Below are 7,720 nucleotides of genomic sequence, written 5' to 3' on the forward strand. Positions count from 1 at the left end.
AAGTTGGAAGTTTCACCTAGGGCGCGAAACATCCATGCACCTGCCCTGGTTGTAGCACTTAAATGAAGATGCTCCCATCTGTGTGATTAATCCACCTCCCAGAGAGGTAGTAGCTATGTCAGTGGGAGAAGCTCTCCTGTCGACACAGTGCTGTCTACACCAGGAGTTTGGTTGGTATAACTGCGTCACCCAGGGCTGTAGATTAAGTTTGTAGAGTAGACCAGGGCTAGTCTAAAAATCTATACCGTCTTGGCCATTTAAAGTGATTTGTCTTGTAAATACTAGAACAATGTAGGGCAGGAGTGATGAAAGTTCAGCCTTGTGCAATTCAGGGATTTCTGCAATGGAGCCTGCCCCTACCCTCATCTTCCAAAACAGATGCAGTCTGTGAAGACTAGTCATTGGCTGGTGTAATTCAGCAGAGCACCATTGACATCAGTTGCTGCCTGGATAGACACTAGCCGATGATCCGGCCCAATGGGTCTCAGCCATGTCTCCACTGCTGCTCCCTGTGCTACGCTGCTATTTATACCCACTCTGGCTTCCCTGAAGCTACAAGTATATATCCCTGAGCAGGGGAATTACACCCACAGATTCGTAGTGTAGACACAGCCTAAGCTGCCTTTGGGCTCTCTGGCTAGTTACCAATATGAGCCTCCATTGGGCACAACTTGGCCTTGACAGCATTACGGGTTAACCAGAGAGCTTAGCAATCTGCTGTTATTGTTTTTTAAACAAACCTATTTTCCAATTACAGGAATGCAAAAAAGCTTTAGAAATGAACAAACTTCATTTCTTTTTGGCTGCCTTTGTGTTACAGGTGTGCAAACAGACGCTGCTGTTTGCAGACAAACAATTACTCCTAGGCTGAGGTTTCCTCTGCCAAGTTTCAAAGCACAGCCATGTTTGAGCCCGTATTATTAGTAGACAGGTCCAAATTCTGCCTGCCATCTCCCTTGGGTATCTAGGGCTTGCCAAGCAGTGGAACTAGTGTGGATCTGCTGTGTGGGGCTAGGTTGCAGGAGCCCACTCTGAGAGGCTTGAACACCTCCTGGGTACTGCTGCTGTGTTATGCTCCATCTGTAGTTCCAAGGAAGGTGGGGGGAGGAATCTGAGGAGTGGCCAGTGAGTGGATCCACCAGCCAAACACCCTACGCTGGGGGAATGGCCACAGAAGTGATGGGCTGTAGAAATAGCCACAGAAAGCACCACACAGCCTGGGAGAAATGCTTCTATCTCCATCTTATCCTCCATCATGATGGAGGGTGGGGCTGGGTCAAACCTGAGTGATCCTGCAACCCCACACACTAGGTTGCAATGCCACTCAGGTGCCCGCCCCGCCCTTTCCAGTTTCCATCATGCACAGAGTCCCAGAATTCCTTACTTCAGCACTGGCAGCAGGGGAGGATTTGTCCCATCCTGTGAAACTCCTTATAACAAAACCAAAGCACGTTTTGTTACAAACCCCTCCCCCAGCCCCAGACCCCGATTAGGCCACATTCACCAGGGCTTCTCACCAAAACCTAGCTGGCAAGTTCCCTTTTCATGTAAGTGACACAGAGAATTACTTAATGGAATGTCTCTGGCCACTAGCACCTGAGCAAAGCACAAAGGAGGAGGCATCAGAGCCATAAATAGATGAACATTAGAAACTCTCTAAACATCCCCACGTTTTGCATAGTTGATGACTTTCCATAATAGATATGGATGATAAACAGCTTTAAATAAACTAAAAATGTATCAGTGTCACTCCATTTATCACCATTATGTTAAACTGAAAGGTATGGAAAGAAAACACTGTGCATTCGCTTGAAAAGCTCTGTGCAAACGTGATGAAATGGGCCAAATCCTACTCTCATTTATACCTCAGCAACGTCGCTAATGGGGATTTATAATGGAAGTGCTGACAGTGAAGAATTAGATATGGACTAAATAAAAAAATTATTTGTAATATTCAGTGCACAAACTTTGTGGGCTCAGTACATGGGTAGCAGAGTGAAATTTAATAACCTGTGATATGCAGGTCTGACAAGATGATCTAATGATCCCTTCTGCCCTTAAAGTCTGAGATGCTGTTGTCTATGGGCTTGTCTTCACTGCACTGTAAGTTTGTGAGGTAAACTCAAGTGCTGCCCCCCACCCAACTGCCAGGAACACACAAAAGTCTCTAGCTCAGGTTAAGTGGTGCTTAAAACTCAGGCTCAATTGCCCATCAGGGGCAGGGGGGAGGGAAGGGGTTGACAGGGTTGATGTTCGAGCTAAAAATGTAGCCCAGGACACTCGGCCTCTCTGCACTACTAATAAATATGCCCCATGCAGCCTGTTGATTTGCAGTGTGGTTGCTGTTAACTTGAGTGTCCATGACACATGCTAACACTGCGATGAAGACAAGCCCTAAAACAAGCAGAGTCAGAGCAACAAATCCAAACAACCTGAGCTTAGAACGTTCTGATTCCATTGGTTGATTCTTAGAACGTTCTGATTCCTTCTCTGAAAGGAAACTTGCTTGTAACGAGTTCTGCTCCATGGTTGATAAGGGAGAATTTGAATATAAAGTGAAGGGGAGGAGCGGATAATTGGAGCCAAAATATAGGGCTTCCTGTCAACAAACTCCTCCCCTTCATTCTCTATTCAGCACTAGTTCAGGGGCACCTTATGGTGCGGATCACCAGTGTCAACAATGTGTCAGTTTTCTAAAGCAGACAGTGCTTTAATGAGGGATTTAAATCACTTCATAATGGAGTTTTATGTAAAAAGTTACAAATTTGAGGTGATTCTGAGCCAAGAGGTAAACAAAATTGCTTAGTTAGGATTGCAACAGCATATCACACCACACTCTGATATCTGAGCTACAGATGATCTTTTCTATGGCATATGACAACATATTAAGGAATCTTCTGCATTCTGAAACTTCATGTTCTTCATAGTTTTTTAAAAAACAATTGACAGTATCTTGGAAAGCTTGCTAATTCCCTTGAGATCTGTATCTTTACAACATACTTATTTGTATATATTTAATGCTTCCAAGTTTTACCTACTGGCTTTTTGTCGATACCTATACTGACAAGTTCAATCAGAAGACTCATCTTTTCCTTCAGAAAAATTGCTTTGGAATGCCAGCTGCATTTTAAACTTATGGGGGAAGTCAGGCTTTTCTTGTGACTGTAACTAAACGTGATGCTCGTGAAACCTAGAGACTGAAGTATCTTTATGCAGAGAACAGGCAGAGCATGAACAGTAGCTATGAGCTACCACACCATGTGCCTTATGCCTGTCAGTGTGAGTGGGAAGTGCAGTCTTTTGGGCAGATCCTCAGCTGATGGAAGCTGTCATGACTTTTTTGATATCTCTCGTGACTTCAGTGGAGCTATGGCAATTTACACCATCTGAGCCCCTCCCGGTCTAGTCAAAGCTTGGCTTCTCTGATGAGGCAGACAGCAAGGTGCCAAAGGGGCAAGCAATCCTGACAATTACTTTCTATGGCTGGTAAAATAATGGAACCAATGTTGAGAGGTAACAGGGAATGTTCCTGTTAAGAGGGGTAACAGCAGTGTGAATGATCAACGGCATGGATTTAATAAAGAACAAATCATTCCAGAGAGAATTTTTTTAACCCAATTATAAAATGTGCCCTTGATTCTGCAGTGGCATCCACTCGTATGAACCCGTGCCCATATGGAGTCCCACTGACATCAGTCAGACTCCACAATGTCACAGGGGTCTGTGTGAGCAGATCCTGATGTAGGATTGGCGTCTGAGTCGGAAAGAGAGAAAAACAGCAGGTCCGGTATGTCTGGTTTTCAGTAAAGCAGTTGACAGAGTCTTGTGAAACCTTTCTTGAAATTAATTCAACTTGGCTTGGATTTGAGTATTTGCGCATGGACTGAAAGCTGGACTGAGTACTGTAAACAAAGCAAAACAAAATGAGAAGCAGCAGCATATCACACTGTGAGGGACTGGCCAGTGGAGCAAGCAAAGGATCAGTGCTAGGTCGAGTTTTATTTCATATTTTTATTAATGTCTAGAAGAAGAGGGTAAGCAGCGCAGTAGAGCCCAGTCCTGCTGCCACCTCTCTGGGAGTGGATTTCCCACTGACTTCAATAAGATATCCATGTGCATACCAGCAGCAGGACAAGGCCCTAAACTTGCAGATAATACTAAACTGGGAGGATCTGCAAGCACCAGAGAGGAGAGGACACAAACAGTGTAAAGGGACTAGGAGGGAGTCAAAATATGGATACAAAATTATACCCGTCCAGGAGGTTACTAGTGGTGTTCCTCAAGGATTAGTTTTGGGACCAATCTTATTTAACCTTTTTATTACTGACCTTGGCACAAAGAGCAGGAATGTGCTAATAAATTTGCGGATGACACAAAGCTGGGGGGTATTGCTAACACAGAGAAGGACAGGAGAGATTAGGATGCATCAGTAGGTATTTATCCAGCAAAGATACGGAGGTTATACCTGCGTAAGTAAGGCACTGGTGAGACCCCACAAATTCCGCATGGTGGCAGGTACACTGGAATAACTGTGTGCAGATTTCTGCGGCTCACATGTTAAGCAGGATGAAGTTAACTGGAACAGGTTCAAGACGAGCTACTAGATGAACCGAGAAATGGACAACCTCGCTTAATGAAAGGAGACTCAAAGAAGCTTTGGCTTGTTAGCCTAACCAAAAGATAGAACTCCGGGGATAAATGCGGCTCGTTAATAAACTTATATCAGGGGATAAATATTAGGAGAGTGAATATGTAAGCTTAAGGAACTAATGTAAGACACAAGACAAATGGGTACCAGAAACCGGACACTAGGACGTTAAGAACTTGAAATTAGACGAAGGTTTCTAACGCATAGAGGATAAATTCGGAAAACAGCCTTCCATAGGCGAGTATTGGGGGCAAAAGACATATTTGGCTTAAACTAAAGCTTGATAATTTTATGGAAGGGATGTAATGAGAGGGATAGTTTAATTTTGGCCAAGATCTTGATAAATACAGCGAGAGAAGTCAGGCCAAGGTCTGTGATGGAGGGAGTCTCTGCAGTTAACTGCAGAGAATTCTTCTCCTCATGACCGGCTGGTGAAGTCTGCCCACAAAGCTCAGGTTAGCTGAGTCACACATAATTGGGGGCGGAATTGAATTTTCCCAAGGCAGATCGGCAGAGACACGGAGGTTTTTCGCCTTCCTAACTGCAGCGATGGGCATTCGGGTCACTTGCTGTGAACGTTCTCTGCATCTTGAGCCCTGCAAACCACAATTTACAGACTTCGATAACGACGACATAGGTAGAGGTTTCGTTCATAGAAGTGGATGCGTAGGGTTCTGTGGCCTGCTTTGTGCAGGAGGTCAGACTAAATGATCATATTGGTCCCTTCTGACCTATGAGTCTAGGAAAATGAAAGCTTTGGAAGGGAGTGAGATGAAGGGTAGAGCAACTTGCAAAGCAGCAATGCTGAGAAAGACATGGGGATGAGTAGACAGCAAATTGGATATGAGCTTTTAACACAGTATATTGGCAAAACAACCTGACATGCTTGATTCTCCAGCATACTCCAGCCACATTAGTGATGGATGGCACTCTGGTGGTGCAAAGCAGACACAGTCCTGTTTTAAATGGACCTAGAATTATTTTCCCCACATAGAATCTCTGTCTTGCAGATAAAGCAGTTCCTACGACAAAGCCCTGCCATAGCCCCCTCTGAAGGGGCTCTGGCCAGGGAAAAGGAGATATGGCCAAGGCATTGTTCCACCTTACCAGTCCTTGATTGCTGTTCTTAGTCAGGATAAGATAGAACAACCTTGGCGTTGAGCTAGCAACTACTGGCCACAGGGTCAGGGAACCGCAAAGTTGACATAAAGCCGTCTTTGCATCTCTCCAGGCTTGCCCTAAGCACAGCTCAGCCAGCCCAGAAAATCGGGGCTAATGTATTTTGGGGCTAGGTGACTAAACACATCCTATTCTCTCTCTCTCTCTCTCACACACACACACACACACACACACACACACAAAGGAACTGATAGTGTCTCTAGGCATAGCACTGGTTAGCCCACATCTGGAATTCTGCCTTCAATAAAAGACAGATTGAGAGAATAGCAACAAAAATGATGAAGGGACCAGAAGATGAAGATTAACTTATGAAGAAAGGTTACAAGAGCTAAATCTGTGTAGTTTAGCTAAAGGATGATGGCTAAAGGAGATATAAGTCTACAAGCAATAGATGTGTGTAAAGAGCAAGCAGAGAGAGGAATTGCTGAAGCTGAGTAAGTATCTGGAAATATTTGTTTCCCAACAGGGGGGTAGATTAGAGAGTGGCACAGTCTCTTAAGGGAAGCCCCATCACGTGTGAGTGATTGGAAACTAGAATGGACAAAGTACTGGATGATATCCTAGAGGGAATATCTCTTCATCAACAAGGATAGGGGAATGAACAAGATAAATTCATAGGTCCTTCCCATCTCCATGAATCTATTTAAAGCACTCACTTTTCTCTGTGCTTGAAAATAGACATGTTTAATCAAAAAGGGGCTGATTATGATGATGTGAAAGCTCTGGGGCCTCATCTGGCAGAGTTCCCCTTGAGATTCCCAGAAGCAAAAAAAGAGAGCAGCCATTGTACTTTCACTATGGAGTGTGGCATGAGCAGGGCTATGGTTCCTCTCCTCAACCATTCTGAAGCTAGTGCCTATCTCTGTGCTAATCTCTACACGCTCTCTGTACGCAGTGTATTTGTGGTCAGCTCCTGCAGATGCATGAAAGGAGAGGCACTGTGGGCTAGTGGCTTGAGCACTTGGCTGAGACTCAGGAGATCTGAGTTCTGTTCCCTGCTGTGCCACTGATCTGGTGGGGAAACCTCAGGCAAGTCACTTTACCCAACTTGAGTCTCACTGTCCCCATCTGTACAAGAGGGATACTGACCTCCTTTGCAATGTGTGAATTAAGAGTGAGGTCTTATTCATATTACATGCCTTTTTTCCCCTTGGGCACCATACAGCCCCAAATCTCAGAAAATTCATCATTTACTGCAGGAGAAAAACTGGGGATTACATGGCAATCAATGAAACTAAGAAAACAAGAAGGTAAAGCTCATTGATATGAGCAGTGGGGGGGAAGGCATCTTTCTATCAATGAGATCACTCATCCATTTATGATGATGATTTAGCTCTCAGCTAGCGCTTTTCACATATGGATCACCAGGTACATTACCAAGGTGGATGTGTTCTGATTGTACAGTGGGGAAATGGAGACAGATAGATTAAGGTCACACTCTGAGCCACGGACCTTGTTTCTAATGCCGTGTTCTGAGCACTAGATCACATTGCCTGTCTACAATTATATTGCAGTGGAAACATGAATACACTCCCTCAGTGCTGCACCAACCTCCTCAAACTCTGCATTCAAGGACCCTGCATTTAAGGAAACTGCAGGAATCAGCATATCTGGATTGCAATGGATGAGCCTCATCCTAGGAAAGCCACCTTCATGATCATGGTATCTCCCCTGCCAGCTAATTACATAATTATATAGTTGTTAATTATTTAAGGATCTTAATTCTTTGAAAAGGTGCCTTCAATTATTAATGGGCAGGCTCTGGCTGGAATGACTGCCTCCAGCCAGCCTCATGGGTACAGTATACACATCAGTCATTCGGAAAAAAGCCACTGAATTTTCAGGCCATTGTTTAGTTAACCATTAACAATTCATAAAATTCCAGTTCCCTGC

General features: G+C 44.4%; 1 pseudogene; it reads right to left on the reverse strand.

The window, feature by feature from the left end:
- Positions 1 to 7,362: 7,362 nt before the first annotated feature.
- On the reverse strand, positions 7,363 to 7,513 carry LOC116830996 (U1 spliceosomal RNA; annotated as a pseudogene).
- Positions 7,514 to 7,720: the final 207 nt, after the last annotated feature.

This window comes from Chelonoidis abingdonii, chromosome 3, assembly GCF_003597395.2.
Source record: "Chelonoidis abingdonii isolate Lonesome George chromosome 3, CheloAbing_2.0, whole genome shotgun sequence".
Lineage (NCBI taxonomy): Eukaryota > Metazoa > Chordata > Testudines > Testudinidae > Chelonoidis > Chelonoidis abingdonii.